At 40.6% G+C, this 12760-nt stretch overlaps 1 protein-coding gene and 1 pseudogene across 1 annotated transcript in view; both read right to left on the reverse strand.

The window, feature by feature from the left end:
• The window catches only part of TMPRSS12 (transmembrane serine protease 12), a 144700-nt gene that overhangs the window by 67268 nt on the left and 64672 nt on the right, over nucleotides 1-12760 (reverse strand). The window lies entirely within an intron of this gene.
• Nucleotides 9796-10640, reverse strand: LOC101443018 (nucleophosmin pseudogene; annotated as a pseudogene).

The raw sequence follows: 12760 nt of genomic DNA on the forward strand, positions 1-12760 counted from the left end.
AGTAGGCCAGAACAATGTATTCAGCAAATGGTGCTTGGAGAATTAGATCACCATATCCAAAAGAAAGAAGGAAGACCCCTATCTCATACCTCATACAATAATTAACTCAAAATGGATCAAGGGACTAACTAAAAAAACCAAAACCATACCCTCCCCCCCAAAAAAAACACAAAACCATAAAATTCCTACAATAAAATGTAGGAAAACATCTTCAAGATATGTGGTAGGCGGTAGTTTCTTAAACCTTACACCTGAAGCATGAGCAACAAAAGGGAACAAAAGGGAAAAGATAAATGGTGCATGCACCTCAAAGAACTTTGTCAAAAGGGTGAAAAGGCAGACAACTCAATGGGAGAAAATATTTGGCAATCACATATCCGATAAGGGTTTAATATCCATGATATATAAGGAGATTGTACAACTCAACAATAAATATACAAAATATGCATTTAAAAAATGAGCAAAAGACAACTATCCAAAGAATACAAATGGTATGAAGAAACACATGAAAAAATGTTCAACATCACTGCAATTAAGGAAATGCAAATCAAAACTACAATGAGATATCATTTCACATCTATTAGACTGACCGCTATTAAAAAGTTGGCAATCTGTAAATGTTGGAGAGGATGTGGAGAGAAAGGATTGCTTACTCACTGTTGGTGGAAATGTAGAATGGTACAACCCTATGCAGGACTGTTTGACAGTTCCTAAGTAAGTTGAATATAGACTTGCCATGGGACCTGGCAATACCACTGCTAGGTATATACCCAGAAGAACTGAGAGCAGTGACATGAATAGATATCTGCACACCGATGTTCACAGAAGCGTTATTCATGATAGTCAAAAGTTGGAAACAACCCAGGTGTCCATCAACTGATGAATGGATAAACTGTGGCGTCTACACATGATGGAATAATATGCAGCAGTAAGAAGAAATAAAGCTGTGAATCATATGACAACATGGATGACCCTGAAGGAAATTATGTTAAGTGACACAAACCAGACACAAAAGAACAAGTACTATATGACTGCTCTATTATGAACTAAATATGTGAAATATATAGTAGTATGTGAAATATGAATATGGGTAGGATTGCATATATAGGACTGTTTTCTTTGATGCTGAACAAATATAAGTTAATACTACACAATGTTAATATCAGATAAGAGACCAGACACAGAGTACTACATATGGTATGATTCCATTTATATGAAATGTAAATACAAATCAATTTAAAAAGATGAAATTAGATTAGTAGTTAGGTAGATCTGAGGACAAAATGCTAAGGGGTATGGAGTCTTTCTTTTTGGAGCAATGAAATGGTAGTCCCAGCCCCTCAAGTCCCACCTAGTCCACACAGCAGTAGCCTTTTTAGGAGCTTGGGGGGTTTGGGGAATGTGGCCACAAGGACCTCCAGCACATGTTCTGGCTGTGCCGCCCCCAGGACCCAGGAAGTGAGGGAGTATTGTCTGACCTGTAGCGTGGGGGAGCTGTGGAGATCACTCAAGGCCCAGAGCCTCAGGACCCCAGCCTGTGTTCCTGGTCTCACAGTAGCGGTACTAGGGCCAGGGATTGAACCTGGGACCTTGTATGTGGGAAGCTGACGCTTAACGATGGAGCCACATTGGCTACTCTGAGTTGGTTTTTTTATTTGTGTGTAGTTTGCCTTTGGTTTTAGGAGGCACTGGGGACCAAACTCTGGATCTCCCATGTGGGAAGCAGTAGCTCAACAACTTGAGCACATCCACTCCCCTTAATTTTATTGTTAACACATTTATTTTGTGAACTTGAAAGGTAAACGGAATTTACATCAAATGTAAATGTAAAATACTTCAGCAGAGTAATAAAAAAAGGATGAAGCAAAAAAAAAAGAAATTGTAAAATCCTTGAGATGATGAATGTACAACATTGTGATTATACTAAAAGCCATTGATTATATACTTCAGATCGAATAGCCAGAAACAGCAGCTATGTACAGTGGGGGAAGCATACAGAGATTGAGAAGTGAGGGATTCTCTTGTCTGTCTTCTTCTTCTTATTGAAATAACAAAAATGATCTAATAATGATTGAAGTGATGCACAACTACGTGATTATACCAAAGACCACTGTGAATTGTATGCTTTATTAATATGTACCAATAAAATTGATTTGTTTAAAAAACTACTACAGAGCTACAGTAATTAAAACATTGCAGTACTGGAATAAGGATAAACACATACACCAATAACATAAAACTGAAGTCCAGAAAAAAATCTAGACATCTATGGTCAGTTGATTTTCAACAAGAGTGCCAAGTCCATAACAGCCTCTTTAACAAACCATGGTGGGCAAAGTGGGAATCCACGTGCAAAAGAATGATTGTAGAACCCTACTTCTAATCACTTACAAAAATGAATTCAAAATGGATCAATAACCTAAATATAAGAGCTAATACTCTGGGAAACGGACTTGGCCCAGTGGTTAGGGCGTCCGTCTACCACATGGGAGGTCCATGGTTCAAACCCCAGGCCTCCTTAACCCATGTGGAGCTGGCCCATGCGCAGTGCTGATGCGCACGAGTGGTGTGCCACACAGGAGTGTCCCCGGCATAGGGGAGCCCCACGCGCAAGGAGTGCGCCCCATAAAGAGAGCCGCCCAGCACGAAAGAAAGTGCAGCCTGCCCAGGAATGGCGCCGTCCACACAGAGAGCTGAGCAACAAGATGACGCAACAAAAAGAAACACATTCCCGTGCCACTGACAACAACAGAAGCAGAAAAGAAGATGCAGGGAAACGGACTTTGGCCCAGTGGTTAGGGCGTCCGTCTACCATATGGGAGGTCCGCGGTTCAAACCCCGGACCTCCTTGACCCGTGTGGAGCTGGCCATGCGCAGTGCTGATGCGCGCAAGGAGTGCCGTGCCACGCAAAGGTGTCCCCCGCGTGGGGGAGCCCCACGCGCAAGGAGTGCACCCGTGAGGAAAGCCGCCCAGCGTGAAAAGAAAGAGCAGCCTGCCCAGGAATGATGCCGCCCACACTTCCCATGCCGCTGACGACAACAGAAGCGGACAAAGAAACAAGATTCAGCAAATAGACACCAAGAACAGACAACCAGGGGAGGGGGGGGAATTAAATAAATAAATAAATCTTTAAAAAAAAAAAAAAAAAAAAAAAAAAGAAGATGCAGCAAATAGACACAGAGAACAGACAACCGGGGCGGGACCGGGGGGGAAGGGGAGAGAAATAAATAAAATAAATAAATCTTTATTTAAAAAAAAAAGAGCTAATACTCTAAAACTCTTACAAGAATACATAGGCAAAGATTTTCAGGATGGTGTAGTCCAAACAGACACCAAAAGTACTAGCAACAAAAGAAAAAAATCAGTAAAATGGACTTCATCAAAATTTAAAACTTTTGTGCATTAAAGGATATTAACAGTGATGCAGATGTGGCTCAAGTGATAGAGCTTCTGCCTACCATATGGGAGGACCCGTGTTCGATCCCTGGGATCTCCTGGTGAAAAAGAAGAGAAAGCATGCCCGCACAGTGAGCCAGTGCCCACGCGAGTGCCCACGCGGTGAGCCAGTGTCCACGCAAGTGACTCACACAGCAAGATGATGACACATCAAAAGACAGACAAAGGGAGAGTCAAGGTGAAGCACAGCAGAAACCAGGAAGTGAGGTGACAGGGAACAATTGACAGGGAACCTCTCTCCATATCAGGTGTCTCCAGGATTGAATCCTGGTGAATCTAGAGGGAGAAAATGAGAAAAGAAAGACAACACAGACAGCAAAAACAGCACTGTGGGAGGAAGGGAAGGGGGAAAAATAAATAAACCTTAAAAAAAAAAAAGGACATTAACAAGAACGTAAAAACACAGCATACAAAATGGGATAAAATATTTGGAAACCATATCTCGATAAGTGTTTAGTAGCCAGACTATATAAAGAACTCCTACAATTCACAAATGGTGAATAAGTATAGGAAGAGATGCTCAATATCATTCACCATTAAATAAATGTGAATTAAAATTATGAGATGGGGGTAGCAACACAGTGATTGAATGCCTGCTTCCCATATACAAGGTCCCGGGTTTGATCCTTGGTACCTACTAAAAACAAACAAACCAATGAAAAAACCAACCCTCATTGAGGAGCAGCTGTAGCTCACTGGTTGAGCATCTCCTTCCTATATATGGAGGTTACAAGGTCCTGGGTTCAATCCCCGGTACCTCCTAAAAAAACAACTATGAAATACCACTTCATACTCATTAGGGTGGCTATTATTTAAAAATATGTAAATAATAAGTGTTAGAGAGAATGCAGAGAAAAAAATAGTAATCTTTGTACATTGTTGGTGGGCATGTAAAATGGTACAGCCATTATGGAAAAGAGATAAATAGTTCCTCAGAAATTTAAACATAGAATTGTTGGATGTTTCAGCAATTTCATTCTGAGGTATATACCTACAAGAATCGAAAGTAGCTATTTGACCATACAGTTGTACAGCAATGTTCCTTCCAGCATTATTCACAACAGAAAAATGTGGAGGCAACCCAAGTATCCATCAACAAATGAATAAATATAATGTAATAAACCCATTCAATGGAGTATTATTCTACCAAAAAAACGAAATACTGGTACATCCTACAACATGGATAAACCCTGATCATGTTGAGGTAAATAAGCCCAACAGAAAAGGATTAATACTGTATGATTTCTCTTATATCAAATATTTAGAACAGCAAATTCATAGACTGAAAGCAGAATACCAGAGGTGGGGTGAATGAGGAGTGGTTTAGTCTGCTAAAGCTGCCGAAGGCAATATACCAGAAATGGGCTGGCTTTTACAATGGGGATTTATTATCTTACAAGTGTATCATTTGAAGGCTGGGAAAAACACCCAAATCAAGGCTTAATCAGGTGATGCTTTCTCCCTGAAGACCAGCTGCTGGTGAACCTGGGCTCCTCTGTCACATGGCAAGGCACATGGTGGTATCTGCTAGTCTTATCATCTTCTGGGTTTCATTCCTTTCAGATTCTTGCTTCCATGGCTTCCTCTCTTCTCTCTCTGAATTACATTTTATTTTAAATGATTCCATTAAGAGGATTAATACACACCCTGAGCCATGCCTTAACTGAAGCAACCTAATCACAGGGCCATACTTACAATAGGTTCACACCCACAAGAATGGATTAGCGTTTTTATTATCTATTTTAAAAAATATATACGTAGATCACACAAATGTTACATTAAAAAATATAAGAGATTCCCATATACCCCACTCCGCACACCCTCCACTCCTCCCACATCAACAACTTCTTTCATTAATGTGGTACATATATTGCATTTGATAAGTACATTTTGAAGCATTGCTACACAGCAGAGGTTATAGTTTATGTTGCAGATTACACTCTCACCCAGTTCAATCGGTGGGTTATGGCAGGATATATAATGTCCTGCATCTGTCCCTGCAATATCATTGAGGACAACTCCAAGTCCTGAAAATGCCCTTTTCACACCTCTTTTTCCCTCTCCCTGCCTTTAGCAACTCCCGTGGCCACTGTTGCCACATCAAGGATATAATTTCTTCCATTTCTAGAATCACAATAACTCAATACTAAAATACCAGTAAGTCCACTCAGGAATGGATTAGCTTTAAGAATGTGATTTTCTGGGGTCCATATAGTTTCACGCCATCACATTCCACCCTCTGGACCCCTAAAAGAGATGTTCTTTCTATACATAAAATACATTCATTCTAGAAAGCAGATGTGGCTCAAACAATTGGGCTGCCGTCTAAAATATAGGACATCCAGGATTTGATACCCAGGGCCTCCTGGTGAAGGCAAGCTGGCCTGTGTGGTGAGCTGGCCTACGCGGGAGTGCTGGCCCATGCAGAGAGCTGGCACAGCAAGATGACGCAACAAAAAGAGACACAGAAGAGAGACAACAAGAGATGCAGCAGACCAGGGAGCTGAGGTAGTGCAAGAGAATAACTACCTCTCTCCCACTCCGGAAGGTCCCAGGATTGGTTCCCGGAGCTGCCCATTAAGAATACAAGCAGACATAGAACAACACACAGTGAATGAACACAGAGAGCAGATCATGAAGGGAGGGAGGAGAAATAAACAAATATTTTTTAAAAAATACATTCATTCCATCACAATATCCCCCAAAGCCTCAAATCATTTCAGTAGCCACCTTAAATACAAAGTCTCATCAAAATCAGATATAGATGTAGTACATCCTGGGGCACAATTCCCCTCTGGTTATGGACCTTTAAACTTAGAAGAACAAATTATCTGCTTCCAATATACAATGGAGGGACAATCATAGGATAAATGATCACATTCCCATAGGGAGAAATTGGAAGGAAAATAGGGATCACGAATCTCAAACAATTCTGAAACCCTGTAGGGCATGCTCCATTAGATTTCGGTGTTTGAGAGTCACCTACAGAATGATGCTTTGTCCTTGGCGCTTGATGGAGCACTGCCCCAACCTTTCTAAATGCTTGTGCAGCAGCCATTCTTTCCCCAAACATTGGGGTGAAGGCTCCAGAATCTCCGGCCATCAGGGTGGTGGCCAGACTCTCAAATCCACCCTCTTCAAGCATCACAGTAGTGGCCAGCCTCTCTACAATCTCCAAGGTATCCGAGAGACCTGGGAATGTTAACACTCTTCCTGAATAATGGGGCGGGAGACTGCCCTCTCCAAGCTCCGAGCCATAAACTCATCCCTTCTGCACACATGGGTGGGTTGGCTCGATAGGCCCAAGATGATGACTTCAGTTCAAAATCAGAGTCCAAGATTTCGTCTCTGAAGTCATTTTTCCTTCAATCTGTCCCCTCTAGTCCAGGATGGCAGTAGTTCCATTCATATCTCACAAAAAAACCTCAATTTCACACAAAGTACGCAGTGGTCCAAACCATAAGACAAAAGGACTTTCTATAGATCCTTCCTAGGTAACTGCACTTCCAGTTCTGACTTGCATTGAAATGGCTGACCGGTTCCGTGTTTGGCAATAGCTTATCAAAATACAGAATTTCTACCATTTATTTTTTTTTCAAAGTGTACTAGGTAGGATCTAAAAAGTTTTAAAATTTGTTGAAAGTTCTAATTCTTTGTTTAAAAAATCATCACTTTAATAAACTTTGAAATGATGTTTCTTGTCAAAATTTACTCAAAATCTTCCATTTTATTCAGTCCATAAGATTTTTAAATGACACACGTCATTTCCTTCCTGCTCCTGACTGTTCCTTTTGCACTAATTTTTTTTGCATTGGATATTTTTCAGAAGAGATGACTATCGGCAATTATGCTTATTTTCTCCTTCCATGTTGCATTGGACTGTGTGGGAGTTGTGTGCAAATTTTTCCTGACCCCAGTTTTTTTTGTTTTTTAAAGAGTTTTTAAAAAATTTATTTCTCTCCCCTTCCCACTCTCCTCCCCCCAGTTGTCTGCTCTGTGTGTCATTCATTGTGTGTTCTTCTGTGACCGCTTCTATCCTTATCAGCAGCACCAGGAATCTGTGTTTCTTTTTATTGCACCATCTTGTTGTGTCAGCTCTCTGTGTATGTGGCACCATTCTTGGGCAGGCTGCACTTTTTTCGTGCTGGGCAGCTCTCCTTAAGGGAAGCACTCCTTGCACATGGGGCTCCCCTACGCGGGGGACACTCCTGCGTGGCAGGGCACTCCTTGCGCACATCAGCACTGAGCATGGGCCAGCTCCACATAGGTCAAGGAGGCCCAGGGTTTGAACCATGGACCTCCCATGTGGAAGATGGACACCCTATCCATTGGGCCAAGTCCGCTTCCCTTGACCCCAGTTTTAACACCTGTGATGGTTAGGCTCATGTGTCAACTCAGCCAGGTAATTGTGCCCAGCTGTTTGGTCAAGCAGGCACTGGCCTAATTGAAATACAAGGGCATTTATGGACTTTAGCCACCATTGGCTTTACTGCAGTGGTAAATCATAGACAGCTGATTACAATTACATCAATCAGGGAGATTGGATAAAGCATCACTCATTGCTGATGGCAATCAGTTGAATGCCTTAAAAGGGGAAGTGATTCCAGCTTTGAGGGACAATTTCCCAGCTCGTTTTATGGACAATCAACATCCCCCTGAACTCATTAAGGACCTTCACTGGACTTTCATTGGAGCCCCTGGTTGCAGCCTGCCTGTGGAACCTGGATTTGTGCATCCCCACAGGTACATGATAAAATCTCTGATAAAATCTCTACTATTGACAGATATCTTTTGTTGATTCTTTTCCCTAGAGAACCCTGACTAATACAAGACCTGTAAGGAAAAAACTAAATAAATAAAACCACCTATCCCACTCCACCCTCGCTTATAACAAACTAAAGAACCAAATAAGCAGTAAGACGTGAAGCCCAGATCTAGTGTAAAAATCTATTAGCACAGTAATATTGATTAAATGGGCAACCTCACTCCAAAATATGATAGCTTTTATCCAAAGAAGTCTGTGATCCATGCTTTGAGGCATCATCTTTGTTCCAAATACACAGCAATGACTGATAAAGAGAAAATTAAGAGGAGAAAATTAAAAAGACATAATGCTAAAAAAACAAGATAAACATCTCCATTAGCCACGTAGACAGTGTTAGTTTTAAGTGTACAGCAGTTGTGGGATAAAGGAGTGTGAAAATTTAGCTTCCTGTTAAAGATGAAAGATTACACACATTTACCTATATTCTGGGTAGCAAAATGTTTTTTTTTTAAAGGCACAAACAAATGGACAAAAAGAAAGGGAGAGGACATTTAAAACAATTTCTGAAGGCTGAAAGGCAGCTGAGTGACAGCCAATTTAGCAAACCTGAAAAGTTGAAAATTAGGCCAGGAGAACAGGACTTTCAGAAGCAAGCCAATTCAAGATTCAGAACTTCTAAAAGGCTCAGAAATTGGAAGCACAAGGTACAAATATGAGGCTGGGATGGATAAGTAGAATATTAGTGGAAAATTTATATGATAAGCAATTTTAAGAGTATATTCTTTTCTCCCAAACCTTGCACAGTTCATCCTACTTCCTCTCCCTAACTCTGGCAAAAGACTGAAAGTTTAGTCTTCGAAAGGTTGAACGAGAGAGACTCTGAACTCAGGGACATCAAACACAACTAAGGTGGGATGCTGTATTAAAAACATGTGAATTAAATAAAAGTCCACATCGGGAGCAGACTTACCATGTAGCTAATGAAGGTTCAGGGCTCTCATTTGAATGAGCCCCTTTACAGCTCTCTGGGGGTACTCAGCAATTTTTTTTTCAAGTTGTGATTTTGTAATTTTCTTAAGAGTACCTCGAATTATTTAAATCTCAAGACCTACAAACCTGGATCCAAGCTTGGAAATCATATTTCAAAGTCAGCTATCTTTCCCCACTTGGCTCCCAGAAATAGAAGCAAAACTTTTAGCCCTCAGGATTCCTTCATAGGAAGAGAAAAGATCTATATAAACTGATGGTTTTTTTTTTTACTTTATTAAAATACTGAGTTTATTTCACATGTATAGTTTGTCTTCACACCATTTCCATTTGTCTGACCACTGCTACTACTATGTCCTACCATAACATTCCATACATAAAACCAAGCAAAGGGTGGAGATCCATCTTAAAAAACTATACAGCAGGCATTTTAGACAACACATTCTTGGCAAAGGAACCTGGACAACATTTATCAGACACTGTAGGGGAAGTTCTCACTGTGCATTACAAAAAGGACAGCCAGATATGAACTGTTACAGAAATGAAATAAGACACAGAATTTTAACAAACTGTTTAAATTATTTTTTTAAAGAGACTTCTTCCACTGCCAGAGATCTTGAATAGCCTCCTGGTCAGTCATCCGGAAGTAGTTCTTCACGTCACTGATGAATCTGGCTTCCACTCTGGGAAGAGAAATATCTTTTTCTATACTTGCTTGCATTTTTGCTTTAATGTCTTCTACAGAACAAGGTCCTTTCAGTGTTTTAGGAGTTTTTTGAAGGATTCCTGACCTTTTGATTTTGGTGCTGATGGTTTTGAATCTTTTCCATTCTGGTTTGAATTTTGTGCATTTTGTGGCTGGAGTTTCTATAACAGATTTCTTCACTGGAGCTTTTTCTTCCATTTCCCCCTCATCAAAATTACCATCATCATCTTCATCATCATGATCATCAACATCTTCATCAGCAAGTTTTACTTTTTTCTGTGGAACCTTGCTACAACTTCTGAGGGCAGATCACTTTGCAGATAAGCTTAAGAGTTCATATTCTCCTCCTTTTCATCTTCCGACTCTGCATCTTCCTCTACAACTACTAAGTGCTGTCCACTAATATGCACAGGCCCGGAACAACACTTCAACTGTAAGACAACAGGTGGCATTATTCCAAAGCCTCCACGTTGGCTGTATGGATATTTTCAAAGTTGCCAGTGGTACTTTAATTGGACTGCCTTCATAATTCATCACCACTGCTTCAACAATGTGTAACTCTCCTTTGCACCAGCCCCTAACCTGACCGTTTTTAAAGATTACTGGTGCTTATTTTCATCATTATCAACCTTAAAGTGATAACCTTTGTTGGCCTTTAGTTTACAACCAAAAAGATAGTTCTGGGGCCTCAGAGGGCTTCTGTCCATGTCCACTGAATCTTCCATGGGATGGTAGGAAAGAAGGAGGATGGAGATAGGCAACCATTGTTCCAAAGAACAGCTGTGCAGGACAGAATCACACCCGGAACTATACTCTGATGGTTGTAGGCCCTCAAATGATACAGCCCACCCCCAAAATCCTATGTTTAAGCCAAACTCTTCTAAAAGTCCTATCTAAGCAAAAGGAACTGCTAATCAATATTTTGTTTTACCTGGAAAATCTGAAGACAGCCCAGGAACTCCAGATATTTGAGGAAAACATCTAATATTAAAGACAGAGACCAAAGCAAACAAATCAACCAACAAAAAAAAAACCTGAGGAAAAAACAGAGAACAGAAAGTTTATATATGGGTATGCATGTGTGTGTGTGCATGCGCGTTATCAGGATATATATCAGGATAGCATAAGAAAGGCCCATTCAGAGAATAAAGAAGAGCTGTTGTGTATTAGTCAGCCCAAAGGGGTGCTGATACAAAATACAAGAAGTCTGTTTGCTTTTATAAAGGATATTTATTTGGGGTAGGAGCTTACAGTTACCAGGCCATAAAGCATAAGTTACTTTCCTTACCAAAGTCTACGGCCATGTGTTGGGGCAAGATGGCTGCCAACGTCTGCCAAGAGTTCAGGCTTCTTGGGTTCCTCTCTTCCCAGGGCTCCATTTCTCTCTGGGCTCAGCTGCTGTGCTCTTTAGAATTCCAGCTGTAAACTATCAGGTGAACAGCTCTGTCTCTCTCCCTGGAGCTTCTGTCATGTCTAAGGAGTTGTCTCTAGTTCTCTGTGTCCATCTCCTATATGTTCTCTTCCTGGGCTCCAGCTCAAAACTCCAGCATCAAAACTCCAACTACCTTCTCTGCTCTGCCATGTAGTTTTAGCTGTGAGTCCCCACCCCCTTAGTGGGTGGGGGCTCAATGTCCTACTGATGTGGCCCAATCAAAGACCTAATGATAATTTAATCACAACCAGGTACAGACCAGTTTACAAACATAATCCAAAATCTATTTTTGGAATTCATAAACAAAAGCAAACTGCTACATCTTGGAAATTAAAAATATGATTGCAGAATGGAAAAATCCAATAGAATGGTTGGGAAATAAAGAAAGCAGAGCAGAAAGACAAGAATATGAGAAAGAGAGCAAGTGTATGAAATGAAAAACTAGAGCACATATCCAGTAGTTCTAATATATGACTAACAACTCCAGAAATGAAACAGAAGAAAAACAAACAAACAAAAATCAATAAAATGTCTCAGAATGAAAGCAAATGAGTGTCTACCAAGTACCCATTAAATAAATGAAAAATAATTCACACTAAGGCATACAATCATGAAATTTCAGAACACTGGGGATAAAAAAAAATGTTTCCTATATGCCTACATTCTAGATGCTTCCCAAGGCAAAATTTAGGTCATATATAAATGAACAAGGATGAAAAGGTATTAGACAACCGCAACAGTAGAAGTTAGAAGACAAGGGACCAAAGCCTTAAAAATTTTGACAGAAAATAATTTTCAACTGGAGTTTTATACCTAACCTATAACATCAACTGTGAAGGTAGGATAAAGATATTTACAGTCTTTTCACGAAGATGGCGCCAAAAGTGAAGAAGGAAGCACCTGTTCCTCCTAAAACCGAAGCCAAAGCAAAAGCTTTGAAAGTCAAGAAGGGAATACTGAAAGGGCATCCCCAGCTACAAAAAAATATTCCGCATGCTACCCACCTTCCAGCTGCCTAATATGCTGCATCTCAGGAGACAGCCCAAATATCCTCGGAAAAGCGCCCCCAGGAGATACACGCTTGACCACTATGCCATCATCAAGTTCCCCTGACCCCTGAGTCAACCATGAAGAAGACTGAAGACAACAACACACTGTTCATTGTGGATGTCAAGGCCAAAAAGCACCAATCAAGCAAGCTGTGAAGAAGCTCTATGACAATGATGTGGTCAAAGTCAACACTCTGATCAATCTGGCCTGATGGAAAGAAGAAGGCATATGTTCAACTGGCTCCTGATTATGATGCTTTGGATGTTGCCAAAAAAATTGGGATCATCTAAACTGAGTCCAGCTGGCTAATTCTAAATACATAATTTTTTTGATGATTAAAAAAAAAAAAGACATTTACAAACG

Source organism: Dasypus novemcinctus, chromosome 12 (assembly GCF_030445035.2).
Source record: "Dasypus novemcinctus isolate mDasNov1 chromosome 12, mDasNov1.1.hap2, whole genome shotgun sequence".
In the NCBI taxonomy this organism is placed as follows: Eukaryota; Metazoa; Chordata; class Mammalia; order Cingulata; family Dasypodidae; genus Dasypus; species Dasypus novemcinctus.